Source organism: Dryobates pubescens, chromosome 25 (assembly GCF_014839835.1).
Source record: "Dryobates pubescens isolate bDryPub1 chromosome 25, bDryPub1.pri, whole genome shotgun sequence".
NCBI classification, from domain to species: Eukaryota; Metazoa; Chordata; class Aves; order Piciformes; family Picidae; genus Dryobates; species Dryobates pubescens.
Genome location: NC_071636.1, coordinates 3,587,499 through 3,600,805, shown reverse-complemented (window position 1 = coordinate 3,600,805; position 13,307 = coordinate 3,587,499). Strand labels below are relative to the sequence as shown.

Sequence of the window (13,307 nt, the reverse complement as noted above, 5' to 3'; positions counted from 1 at the left end):
TTTTTCCTTCCTTGTAATGGAACATATGGGACTGCGTAGCATATGGTACCGCTGAAAATTGTTAAACGCGGAGCACTGATTTATTACACAGCAGAAAGAGTTTGGAGTCTCAGTCTAAAGCTGAGCAGACAGCTTTGTAAACAGCTCTGGCTGCTGGTTTGGATGGGGTGTGCTGCTGTGGTGTGGTGGTAAATTTTCAAACCGTTCATTTTCAAGGAAAACAAGGGTTCCTCCTCGATTTGGGTGCCTGCCTGCTGCACTGGAGTGAACGCAAGGACTCGCTGGATGTTTCAGTAGGGGAGGTGGGAGTCCTCTTGAAGAGGCTGGCTGAGCAGCCTTCAGGGTGTTGCTGCTGCTCACCCAGCCTTTCAGCCAGCCAGAGGGATGTTTGTTTTCTTAGGGTGCAGTCTTGCTTTATGGGATGACAGCTTAGAAACTGAAATCTTTGCTGTCTTATATTGGAAGCAGGGGTATGAAGAGTCTGTAAATATATCGTTTTCTTGCAGTCTTGATAGCCAACATATTTTCCTGGTGTATTTGGGGGTTTGTGTTTGGTTGGTTGGTATTGGTGTTTTGGTGTTTTGTTTATTTATTGTGTTGTGGGGTTTGTTTTTTTTTGTCTTTACAACTTGTGGGGGGGTTTTCCTGGGTGAGGTGGGTGGAGGAAGGAATTGTACACCTTGATCCTTCCAGCACATGGCGGGGGTGAAGCGTAGTAAAGTACAGAGAACATAAATTCCAGCCCTGTGTTTCCTTGTGCTCTCCTGATTTCTTAACTATTCATCCTTTAGATGATTAGAATCTCTTCAGAGTAGGCATGGCTTCTGCTGTGGCTTTGCAGGTCTCACTGCAGTGTGATTGAAGCTCACAGGTGCTGTACTAATAGAGATAATAAATAGTTGGTCCTAAGAGTACATCGATTAAGCTTTATCACAACTGACTCATGCAGTAAGCAGGGGCCTTCATTTAAACCTTAGAATGGTGTTTGTAGTTGTCTTTTCTAATTGAAAACTTCACTGTAATTTGTTTGCAAGCATTTAAAGTACTGGTTAAAACAGACTTTGTGCCAATTTTAGTGCTGCTGCTGTTAGGCCAAAAATACATAATGGCACAGAATCGTAGTACTGCATCCAGCTCCAGAGCCCTCAGCACAGGAAGGACATGGACCTGATGGAGTGGGTCCAGAGCAGTCCATGAAGATGATCAGGGGGGCTGGAACCCCTCTGCTGTGAGGACAGGCTGAGGGAGCTGGGGTTGTCCAGCCTGGAGAAGGCTCCAGGGAGACCTAATAGCAGCCTTCTATACCTGAAGGGGGCTACAAGAAGGCTGCAGAGGGACTGTTTGCAGTGATAGGATGAGGGGCAAGTGTTTGAAATGAGAGAAGAGCAGATTTAGATTGGATGTTAGGAAAAAATTCTGCACCATGAGGGTGGTGAAGCACTGGAACAGGCAGGAAGTTGTGGCTTCATCCTTGGAGATACTCAAGGTGAGGCTTGACAATGCTCTGAGCAGCCTGATCTAGTGGAAGATGTCCCTGCTGACTGCAGGGGAGTTGGACTAAATGACCTTTGGAGGTATTTTCCAACCTCAACCATTCTATGCTTCTATACCTACTCTCTGTAAGAAAGCCTAGATATACTCTCCCAACTTTGTAATTGTTTTGCACAAAACTCAGGTGAGTCTGACTTCTTCCTTGCTTTACGACTGTCTGCCTTTCAGTTCAGGGTTTCTTGTGTATTTCTGCTGATCTTTGACAGGTTCAGGTAGAGTTCAAGTATGCTGTATCCTTAAGAAGGGGGGAAAAAAAATTGACATCATTAGAAACTGATGGTATTTAATAAAAGGAAGCAGTCTCTATCGTTGAGGGAATTAACTAATGACCTCTTGTTACCATCGCCTTCAGGATCTTAGATCCTCCCTTTGCCTCATTCTTAGTCATAGATTGGAAAGGGAAAACAGGATTATTTTTTTTCTTTCTCCCTCCCAGCTCTGGAGCAGTTTCTCAACTTCAGATGAACTGATCATTGACCTAAACCATGTGAACAAACTGGTCCAGAAAATGCTTCTTTTTCCCTTGCAGAACGTCCTGCTGTTGTTAAGCCTTCCAGAGCATGTCACAGAATTGTCAGGGTTGGAAGGGACCTCAAAGATCATCCAGTTCCAATCCCTCACACTAGAGCAGGTTGCTCACAGCCACATCCAGCCTGGCCTTAAATACCTCCAGGGATGAGGCTTCTACCACCTCCCTGGACAACCTGTTCCAGTGTCTCACCATCCTCATGGGGAAGAGCTTTTTCCTAACATCCAATCTGAATCTACCCATTTCTAGTGTAGCTCCACTCCCCCCCAGTCCTATCACTCCCTGACACCCTAAAAAGTCCCTCCCCAGCTTTCCTGTAGGCCCCCTTAAGATACTGGAAGGCCACAATAAGGACTTCTCAGAGCCTTCTCTTCTCCCGACTGAATAGCCCCAGCTCTCTCTATAGGAGAGGAGTTCCAGCCCTCTGATCAACCTTGTGGCCTCTTTTTCTGGACACCTTCCAGCACCTCCAGATCCTTCCTGTAACAGAGGCTCCCAAACTAGACACAGTAGTCCAGGTGGGGTCTCACCAGAGCGGAGTAGAGGGGGGGGAGAATCCCCTCCCTCAACCTGCTGTCAATTCACTGCGGTTTCCAGGTTTAACCTTTAGAGAGGATATTAATTTATTCTTTAGCAAGCCTTAGCCTCAAAGGAATTTTTAGTTTACAACATATATATATATTATTTTTTAATCTTTCCACTGGTCATGGTTTCAGTTTTAAACTCTAAGCTTCTTCCAAAAGAGTGTAGGGGGTGGGGAAAAACATTTCTTATCTGGAAAGTATGCGAGTGGCAGAGCAGATAAGATAATTGAGACCTAAATGTGAGCTGGGATGGAAACAGTCTTCTGTTAAGAGTCAGGTCTCATCCGCTTTGCCACAGTCAGGCGGTGCTTTAATGCATACTAATGCCATGAGTTTTGTCATCCTGGGGAGAGCACAGTGAATGCTGACTCTGCTGCTGCCTCTGCACGGGGAGATGTGAGTCTTGAGTTGAAGCGCTAGAGGCTCGTGCTGTCGTGCTCGGGGGTGTTCCTGTCACTTTTTCTGGGCCCCTCTGTTTAAGAAGGATATTGAGGCACTTGAAAGTGTCCAGAGATGGGCAATGAGGCTGGGAAGAGGTCTGGAGCACAGCCCTGGGAGGAGAGGCTGAGGGAGCTGGGGGTGTTTAGCCTGGAGAAGAGGAGGCTTGGGGGAGACCTTCTTGCTGTCTACAACTACCTGAAAGGAGGTTGTAGCCAGGTGGGGGTTGGTCTCTTCTCCCAGGCAACCAACACCAGAACAAGAGGACACAGTCTCAAGCTGTGCTAGGCGAGGTTTAGACTTGAGGTGAGGAGAAAGCTCTTCACAAAAAGAGTTGTTGGCCTTTGGAATGTGCTGCCCAGGGAGGTGGTGGAGTCACTGTCCCTGGGGGTGTTCAAGAGGGGATTGGATGTGGCACTTGAAGCCCCGGCTTAGTTAATCAGGAGGTGCTGGGTGGTAGGTTGGACTTGATGATCTCTGAGGTCTTTTCCAACCTGGTTGATTCTATGACTTGGGAAGCAGACAGTCCAGACTGGGTGGATTTTGTGGCTCTCCTGCCTGTGACCACGTGAAGGACAGAAATAAAAGGTTCCACCTTGGTGTTCCGCTCGGGTAGTTGTGTCTCAAAGTTTCTTGTGAGCGTTTCAGCCTGCTGGCTCTTCTCTGGGGAGGGAGGATCCCCACAGAAGATAACAAGCAGCTTTCCATTTTCAGCTCTTCCCCTAGCCTGAAAGCTCCTGTTATGGTTGTAAGTGGTGTGTTCAGTCCTGCAGGGTGGGTGCTGAAGCCACCCCAGGGTGGGTGGGATGTCATGGCTGCAGGTATCTGAAGCCAGGATAAATGAGTAACTACTGGAATGACATTTCTACTACACCCAGGGTCTTATTTTTGCTTTGTTTACTTGCACTCTGTTTTTTTTGCAGTTTTCAGCCTTGTATTTTAGGGTTGCCTTAGCAGAAAACACATAATTTCCAATGAAGTTAGACTCCCACTGAAGCAGATGTGAGAGGCTTATTTTTTTTGTGTCTGTCTGTCTATCTTGTAAAATCAATATTTGGCTTAATGTTTTGCTACAGGGAATCTAGTCCAGGAGTTAGACCTGCTGCAGATGTTGGAAGCTGTAATCCAGAGCAAGGACCTGGTTCTCTGTAGCACCACATGCACGTGCCATAATTCAAAGTGCCCTGAATTTATCCCTCTAAGAGCTGCCCAAGTTGCAAGTAAATGTGTGATGTACAACAGGAGCAGTTCCAATCCTTAAGGCTGACTGAGTGTTAACTTGGAGAACTGCTGCCAATTTCAGGTGTGCCTTTTTTTGGCATTTCAGGTTTCCTGCTTCATGCTACAGTGAGATTTCTGCCAGTCTTAGAATGAAATAGCAGAAAGTTGCCAAGTAAAGGCTTGTTGTGTATTTTATCTTGCCTGAGTACCTGGGTGCTTTAGAACAACGTTGTTTAAGTTCAAAACAGCCAGAGGTGATTGAATGAGACCCCAGCTGCAATGCTGAGTCCAGCTCTGGAGTGCTCAGCAAAGGAGAGATGTGAACCTGTTGGAGCAGGGCTGGAGGAGGTTACAACAATGATGGGAGGGCCAGAACCCCCTCTGCTGTGAGGCCAGGCTGAGAGAACCACAGAATCACCAAGGTTGGAAGAGACCTCTGGGCTTGTTCAGCCTGGAGGATAGAAGGCTCCAGGGAGACCTACTGGTGGCCTTTCACTGCTTGAGGAGGCTGATAAGAAACCTGGGGACAGACTTTTGATCAGGGCTTCCTATGACAGGACAAGGGCTGATGGTTTGAAACTAAAAGGGAAGAACTTAGACTAGACAGAAGGAAGACTTTTTTGCACTGGTGGTGTCCCAGGTTGTCCAGAGAGGTGGTAGATACCCCATGCCTGGAACCATTTGGGGCTCTGAGCAACCTGCTCTACTTGCAGATGTCCCTGCTGACTGGACTGGATGAGCTTTAAAGGGTCCTTTCCAACCCAAAGCATCCTATGGTTCTCTGAATTAGTCATAGTATCATAGAATGGTTTGAGTTGGAAGGGACCTCCAATGGTCATCTAGTCCAACCCCTTTCTGCAGTCATCAGGGACAGTAGATCAGGTTGCCCAGAACCCTGTAGAGCCTCACCTTGAATATCTCCAGGGACATCCTCAACTAGATCAGGTTGCCCAGAACCCTGTAGAGCCTCACCTTGAATATCTCCAGGGACATCCTCAACTAGATCAGGTTGCCCAGAACCCTGTAGAGCTGCACCTTGAATATCTCCAGGGATGGGGCCTCAACCAACTCCATGGGCAACCCATTCCAGTGTTCCCCCACCAGATTGTGGTCTGATCTGTTAACACAGTTTGTGTTGGATCCAGGCTCTGGAGACATCCAGAGAGGCAGAGGGACAAGAACTCCAAACTACTGGCATGCAAGCTGGTGACTGGGGCCCCAGGCTACACATGCAACTCTGCTGGTGTTTAAGGTCAACTCCTTGCACATATTTGAGGAAGGCTTATATTCAAATGCTATTTATAAGACCAGACTAATTTCTTTCTTCATAATGATGGCCTTTTGGCTAATGACAGGGCTGGAATCTGGAAGATCTGGATTCTGTATGCCACTAGTCAGCTGTGTTTCCTCATGGAAGTCGTTTGCTAACTTTCTGCCTCAGTTTTTATCTGCATTTAAATGGAAGGGGGGTGTGTGGAAAGAAAAAAGATGTTGATTAATACCTGCTCCCCACTGTTAGTAGCCTCATGCTGTGAGATCTTTGGAAAACACTGCAGGAATGTTCAAGGGGCTTATTATGGTTATATGGTTCTCTCCTTTGCAGAGAGAGAACTGGTTAAGCTTAGGTTATTGTTAGACCATTCATTAAGAAGTCTTAATAGCTGAAGCTATGATAGTAGCAGTTCCTGGCTTTACCTTCCATTACCCTGGGTAGATGCAGAATGCTGCAGAGGGCTGCAGCTCAACTGGAGCATATGCATTAATGTCTGAGTCTGCCTTGAGCACTTCACTTCTGTTTCATGGCTGGTTTTGCATGCAGGTCATGCTGTAGCTGAGGACTTATTCTGCCACTAGTGAGCCCTTAGCACCTTCTTGCCAAAAGAAATCCTGGATATTCAGCTGAGGTTTGCCTGTCTATCTGCCTAATGCTTCTAACCTGCCATGTTTTCACTCTGTAAATTGAAGAAAACATGAAAAACAAAATCTCTTGGGCAACAGATGTTTTAGTACTTAATATTAGAAGGTGTGAACCAAGGATTGGGGGGAATGGAGCAACCAGCCCCAGAACAAGAGGACACAGTCTCAAGTTGTGCCAGGGGAAGTTTAGGCTCGAGGTGAGGAGAAAGCTCTTCACTGAGAGAGTTGTTAGCCATTGGAATGGGCTGCCCAGGGAGGTGGTGGAGTCACCATCCCTGGAGGTGTTCAGGAGGGGATTGGACGTGGCACTGGGTGCCATGGTTTAGTCATGGGGTCTGTGGTGACAGGTTGGACTCGATGATCTTTGAGGTCTCTTCCAACCTTGGTGATGCTGTGAAAACTAGAAATGGGTAAACTCAGATTGGATGTTAGGAAGTTCTTCCCCAGGAAGGTGGTGAGAGACTGGCACAGGTTGCCCAGGGAGGTGGTGGCAGCCTCATCCCTGCAGGTTTTTAAAGCCAGGCTGGATGTGGCTGTGAGCAACCTGCTGTAGTGCAAGGTGTCCCTCCCCCTGGCAGGAGGGTTGGAACTGGCTGATCCTTGAGGTCCCTTCCAAGCCTGGCAACTCTATGATTCTAAGTATTTAAAGGGAAAAAAAAACCTCTTGAGATCTGTTGATCTTCAAGCTCAGAATGTCTTTGGACAACTTGTTGTCTTTTGACAGCCTGTGCAGCTTTTGTGGGAGCGTTCGCGTTGTGGTTTTTCAAGATGGGCTTGATAGCGTGTTTATAAAACAACCTGCTGGAATTTTATCCCTCTGGCCACTTGTTAATAAGCAACTCTGCCATAAAGGGAGGGAAACCCATTCTAGGAAAGATAGGATATCAGGTTTTTTTACCCAACCTAAACAATCTTGTCAGCCGTTAGCAATGGCATCTTACGGAACTTCAGCAGCTTTCTTCCAATCCAGCAGTGCCACACTTAGCTGCTTGGAAGTGAAGGTACAGCCTTGCCCACAAAGGTCTAAGTCCAGACATTTTCTTTTATTTCTCTTTGGAGTTTCTTCTATTCATAGAATTGTTTCAGTTGGAAAAAACCTCTAAGATCATCAAGTCCAACCATCAGCCCAGCACCACCATGGCCACTAAACCATGTCTGCGAGTGCCATGGCCACAGGTTTCTTGAACACCTCCAGGGGTGGGGACTCCACCACCTCCCTGGGCAGCCTCTTCCACTCTTGACCACTCTTGCAGCAAAGAAAGTTTTCTTAATATTCAATCTAAACCTCCCCTGGCACAATTTCAGGCCATTTCCTCTTCTGTCACCTGATACTAGGAAGAAGAGGCCAACCCCAACCTCCTTTCAGGGAGCTGCAGAGAGCAGAGCAATGAGGTCTCCCCTGAGCCTCATCTTCTCCAGACCAAAGAACTCCAGTTGCATCAACCACTCCTCACCAGCCCTCTTCTCCACACTCTCCACTAGCTTTGTTGCCCTTCTCTGGCCATGCTTCAGCCACTCAATGTCCTTCTTGGAGTGAGTGGCCCAAAACTGAACCCAGCACTCGAGGTGTGGCCTCACCAGTGCAGAGGGGAACAATCACTTCCCTGGTCCTGCTGGGCCAGGCCAGGGTTATATATGTAAACTGTTTTCTGTGTCTTGACAGGTTTGAAATGTATTGACTGGGAACAGGTTGCCCAGGGAGGTAGTTGAGGCCCCACCTCTTGAGATATTCAAGGTGAGGCTCAACAGAGCCCTGGGCAACCTGATCTAGTGGAGGATGTCCTTGCTCAACTGCAGAGGGGGTTGGACTAGTTGACCTTTGGAGGTCTCTTCCAACCCAAACCATTCTATGACTGAAAGAAAACTCCAGACTGGGATTTCTGTTGTAACACAGAGCTTGGGGAGGAAGGGATCTGGCAGCATGGTAATTGATTGTGAGTTTTAAGACACAAGTCTGTAAATGAGGAGCAGTTTCAAGCTGATATTCCTGCTGGATTAAATGGAGCTGTTACTCCAGCCTCTCTTTATCCAGCCTCTCTTTTATGCCACCAAGTTGTGTTGGCACAAACCTTTGTGCTACCAGGGTGTGATAGAGGTTTGGAAATGGAACCAGCCACCAAATAACCATGTGCAGCAGAGGCAGTGGTCTAGGGTAGGAGCAGGCAGGGATGAGGAGTTGAGGATGGAGCAGGAAGATAGAGACTTTCCCCCAGGAAAGCAGGGATGGTGCTGCTGAACTGTGAGTTTCTTTAATATCCTCAGCACAGCAAACCCATACACCCTTGGGTGTGAGTTGAGGAGTAAATTAGGAAGTTTCACTTTCTGTTTCTTCTGCACTTGTGTTGTCTTGGGCTGCAAAGTGCAGGGGAAGGCTTGAATCAGAATTAACACACCCTCCTTTCACTGTCACTGTGTTCTCTTTGAAAGGGCTTTGTTAAGAAGCCCGAGTTCAGTGCTTGATATCATAGAATCACAGAGTGGCTTGGGTTGGAGGGGACTTTGAAGATCATCCACTAGCCCAGGTTGCTCAAGGCTTCATCCAGCCTGGCCTTGAACACCTCCAGGGAGGGGACATTCATGACCTCCCTGGGCATCCTGTTCTAGTGTCTCACCACCCTCACTGTGAAGAATTTCTTCCTAATCTCCAGTCTCAATCTCCCCTCTTCCAGCTTCATTCCCTTTATATTACTTACACCTCATTGTTAGAGGTTCTGTGTAGAGATCAGTGACAGAAACAAGGAAGGGCTGTTCCAGAAGGCTGATATATCTTGCTGTGCTACTTGTTCAGGGTTTTATAGACTGTATAGAAAAATATCCCTGGCTGAAGAAGTGGGGGAGAAGCCCAAGCAGAATGTTTGTCTCTTGGGCACTGACAATGTTGACTAGAACACGATGGCATGTAAGCAAACAGGCATTGGCAAACACAAAGTTTTATTTCATGCCTCAGGTATTCAGTGGCTTTTTAAACATCAGGGCATGGCACCATATGACAAGGATCCAGTGAAGGTGAAAAGTTATCCTAACATTGCTGTTGTGTTTTTAAGGGATCAGCTGCAGTGTGTTCTTGCTCAGCTTCTGTAAGCACTTGTACTCCAAGAGCTTTCTAGAGCAAGAAGTGAGTAGCCTAGAACAATGTCAGCAGCATCTCTTGGTCAGCACTTGGATAACCCCAGCAGATCTGACTGGATAATGTCCTTGGACATATGGAGGACATTTGGACATCAGGAGGAAGTTCTTCACAATGAGAGTGGGGAAATACTGGAACAGGTTGCCCAGGGATGTGGTTGAGGCGCCATCCCTGAAGACATTCCAGATCAGACTTGATGTGGTCTTGGGCAGCCTGATCTAGTTGGAGGTGTCCCTGCTGACTGCATGGAGGTTGGACAAGATGACCTTTGAGGGTCCCTTCCAACCTGATGCCATCTGTGCCCGCCTGGCTTCCAAAGCCACCCAGGGAACTGGCGCTTGGTATTGTAAAGAATAAAGCATCTCAGTAAAAGAGCATTTGGCAGGGCCTCCCCATCCAAAAAGCACTTGCAGCTGTTGGCAGTGAAGCTGTGGGCAAGAGTCTCAAGGGTGCCTAGAGAGGAAGTCGGAGAACTTTCGTATGTGTGATCTCTGTCTTCTGGGCTGCCTTGAACAAAGACAGCTGAAACTCTGTCATCATTCCTGAGTGAAGAGCTCTTGAGAAGTTCAGCTGAGTGCAGACAGCCTGGCGGAAGCTCCCTCTGGATCCTGTGCTTTTGTATTCCTGCAGCTGGGAGGTGGTGTAGGAGCTGGTAAGCTGGTGTGTGAAGAGCTATCACTGGCATCTTGGGTGCCTGGCAGAGGGAACTTCCTAGGGCTGGCTGCTAAGGTTGCCCAACCACAAGTGTTAGCTACTACTCTTAGCAGAACAGCATGTGGGGTGGAATCTGCCTGCTGAGGGCTGATTTGAGACAACTCTTGTGAAGCTCAGAGTGACTCAGTGAAGCCATGGCCGTCCTTCCAGCCACCAGTGGTCTGGCCCAGCTGGCACCAGCAACTCAGAGTTGTGGTGGTTGGGTTGGTTGGTTTGTTGTTGTTGTTTTTGTTTCAAAATCAGGGTATTTGACCCCAGGCTTTTGCATTGTGGTGGTTAACTGGTGGCCAGGGAGCTGTGCTGCTGTGCACCAGGGAAGATTTGGGTTCCTGTTTGGGGATGTGGCACACCCTACCCAGGCAGCTGTGCCCAGCAGGCTGTGTTCCCTCCAGAGGTGAGTTAATACCAGCTGTGTGACCTGGAGCCATCCCCTGCTCTGAGTGGGTTTTTAATTGCCTTTTTAGTGCCAGGGTACCAGTAGAGCACAACATCTTTTGAATAACTCTAGTGTGATTTGTTCTGTCTTCTTTCAGTTGTTTAGTTGATTAGGTGGTGTTGGGTGATCGGTTGGACGCGATGATCTTGAAGGTCTCTTCCAACCTGGTTTATTCCATTCTCAGAGGAGAATCTGTTGGTAACATAGAGGGGGTTTCTGGTCATGCTGCCTGTTAGAGAGGGCAGGGCAGAGCTAAGCATGGAAGCTGCCAAAGATTTTGGAGGGTCTTTCTTGCTTCTGTCTATTTCTCTGCTGTCCAGGACTCCCTGTTGAGTGAGACATCTGAGCAGCTGAGTTTTGCTTTTACATTCCCCAAGGTGTCCTGTGGCTTTTCTCCTTCACCCACTGTCCTCCTCTGCTTTCTGTACAAAGAGGGAGGATCAAATTCATGGACTGATAGAATGGTTTGGCTTGGAAGGGACCTTGAAGATCATCTAGTTCCAACCCCTCTGCCACTGAGCCACACACTTCACAATGTGATGCTCTCCTTAAGAGGTTGCATGCTCTGGGGGAGCGATCCCTGTCTTGGCATAGCAGCCTGACAAATGAACATGCTGGTGCTCTGCAGGGAGGTTTAAACAGCTTTCATTTTCATGAGACAGCTGGGTGGAGGGAGCAAACCTCAGCAATGAAAAGAGGGTTTTCTACTTTATGACCAGTCCCAATGTTTTGGAATTGAAATGAAAATGGAAGTTGAGCAAATAGAGATTTTTATTCTTATTATTGGTTTCACCACTTGCACCAAGATCTTATTTTGTGTAATTACTGGGGCATGACTTCACGTTCTGGGCAGGACTTTGTGGCTTGCTAGCTTCAAGTTCAGCCTCTGATGTTGAAATGAAGAAGGAAGTGAGTGAGTGTGTGTGCTTGGGGAGGGGAAGAGCTTCTGCCTGGCCACAGAAGGTGGGAATTGCAGCTGGCTGGTTATTTTTAGCTTCCATCTCATTGTGATTGTGAATATTGTTCATTTTTTCCCCCCCCCTTTGAATTTTACTTTTTCAAGCCAAATGCTAAATCAAGCTGTCAGGTTTTGTTTTGAAGGCTATTTTTTCATGCCAGCAGAATGGAGTGTATCCAGAGAAGGTCAGTGAAGCTGGGGAAGGGTCTGGAGGACAAGTCTTGTGAGGAGCGGCTGAGGGAGCTGGGGTTGTTCAGCCTGGAGAAAAAGAGGTTGAGGAGAGGCCTCATTGCTCTTTAAAACTCCCTAGCCAGGTGGGGGTTGATCTCCTCTCCCAAGGAACAAATGACAGACAAGAGGAAATGGCCTCAAGTTGCACCATGGGAGCTTTAGGTTGGAAGTTAAGAGAAACTTCTTCCCTGAAAGGGTTCTCAGACGCTGGAACAGGCTGCCCAGGGAGAGGGTTGAATTGCAGTCCCTGGAGATGTTTCAAAGAGGCAGAGATGTGGTACTGAGGGCCATAGTTTAGCACCAGAGTTAGAGGATGGTTGGACTTGATGATCTTAAAGGTCTTTTCCAACCAAGATGATTCTGTAATTGCTGACTTTGTTCCCTCAGTTTTGTTCATTAAATCTTTAAGGCTTTTCAGACCTCCGAAGCTCAAGACCAGCGTGATGCACTTCTCATGGCTTCTCTCTGCCATGGGTGGGTCTATGCAGTTGTGCACCCATAGCTGAGATAAAGGCATGGCAGGGATTGCAAGGAGAGGTGAGACCTCACAGACCCCCAGCCTCTGCAGCTGGGGAAGCACAGAGAAAAAGGAAAACTGGCAGGTCTGACTTTGCTCCATCCTCACAAAAGCCTGAGACAGTGTGGTCCTGAGGACCTTTTCCCGGGTAGGAGGGAGAGACAGAAGATACCATCAGTTTCCATCAGTGTGTTTTCCAGTTGCTTGCTGTAGTAGTGATTCATTTTACTTTGGTTGTTCATGCTGGCCTGAAGAGAGACATATAGAAGGGTTTCTATTTTAAGCTCTTCAGTAGAATGGATGAATGAACTCACCCTTCCGATGCCGACTCTTTTTTGCCACAGTGGTTGAGCTTTCTTTCCTGGGATCAGTCTGTTTGGCTGCACTGGCCTGAAATATCCCCTCTCTGCAAGCTCTTGGTGTGCTATCAGGACACTGATGGAAGAAAATGTTCTAACCATTTTTGCTTCAGGGTTGCTGCTCTTAAAATGCACTGTTAAAAATAACAAGTTTCCTGAGCGCACGCAGCGATGTTTGCCTGGCTCCCTGCCTCTTCACCCCCGTGTTAGAGGCCATTAAAGGCCTACCAAAGCTCAGCAATGCCCAAGTCAAGTGCATGGCCATGTGCACTTGCTGCAGCAGGAAGAGTGCTCATTCCAGGCTTTCTTTAGGAAGATTAAGGAAGTTTTTCACAGGTGGAAGACTTCTGCCTGCCCTGGGAAGTACCACACCGGCAGCAGCAGTGCAGGGATGCTTTTTCTGTATCAGGTAGGATTCTTCAGCCTCTGATAATGAAACAGAGCCCAGGGATCCTGTGTTGCCTCCTGGTCTCCAGCTGCATGAACTGTGGTGCTTCCCTCTGTGAGGAGTGGCTGGGAAACCATCAGCTCGTGTCGGAAAGGCTGGCAATCGATGTTTGGAGTTGGACGTGCCGTCCGTACCTGCTGAGCTATCACAGCAGCTCTCCAAGCAGCAGTGGTCAGAAGAGATTAAAGTCTCTCTGTGTGCAGGGGGAGGCACCCTGCTATAATTTGGGGGGTGAGAGAGCAGAGGGAACTGTGGCTCATGGTAACCTTTACCAAGC

At 47.8% G+C, this 13,307-nt stretch overlaps 1 protein-coding gene across 3 annotated transcripts in view; it reads left to right on the top strand.

Moving 5' to 3' along the window:
• Positions 1 to 13,307, top strand: part of TAOK3 (TAO kinase 3) — a 112,984-nt gene that overhangs the window by 5,711 nt on the left and 93,966 nt on the right. Inside the window, exon 1 of one of the 3 annotated variants that reach the window (XM_054172786.1) lies at positions 3,041 to 3,060. The exons of the other annotated variants lie outside the window; for them this stretch is intronic. The gene's annotated coding sequence lies outside the window, so the exon portion shown is untranslated. Of the gene's footprint in view, positions 1 to 3,040; positions 3,061 to 13,307 lie in introns of those variants that run through there. 3 annotated transcript variants of the gene reach the window in all.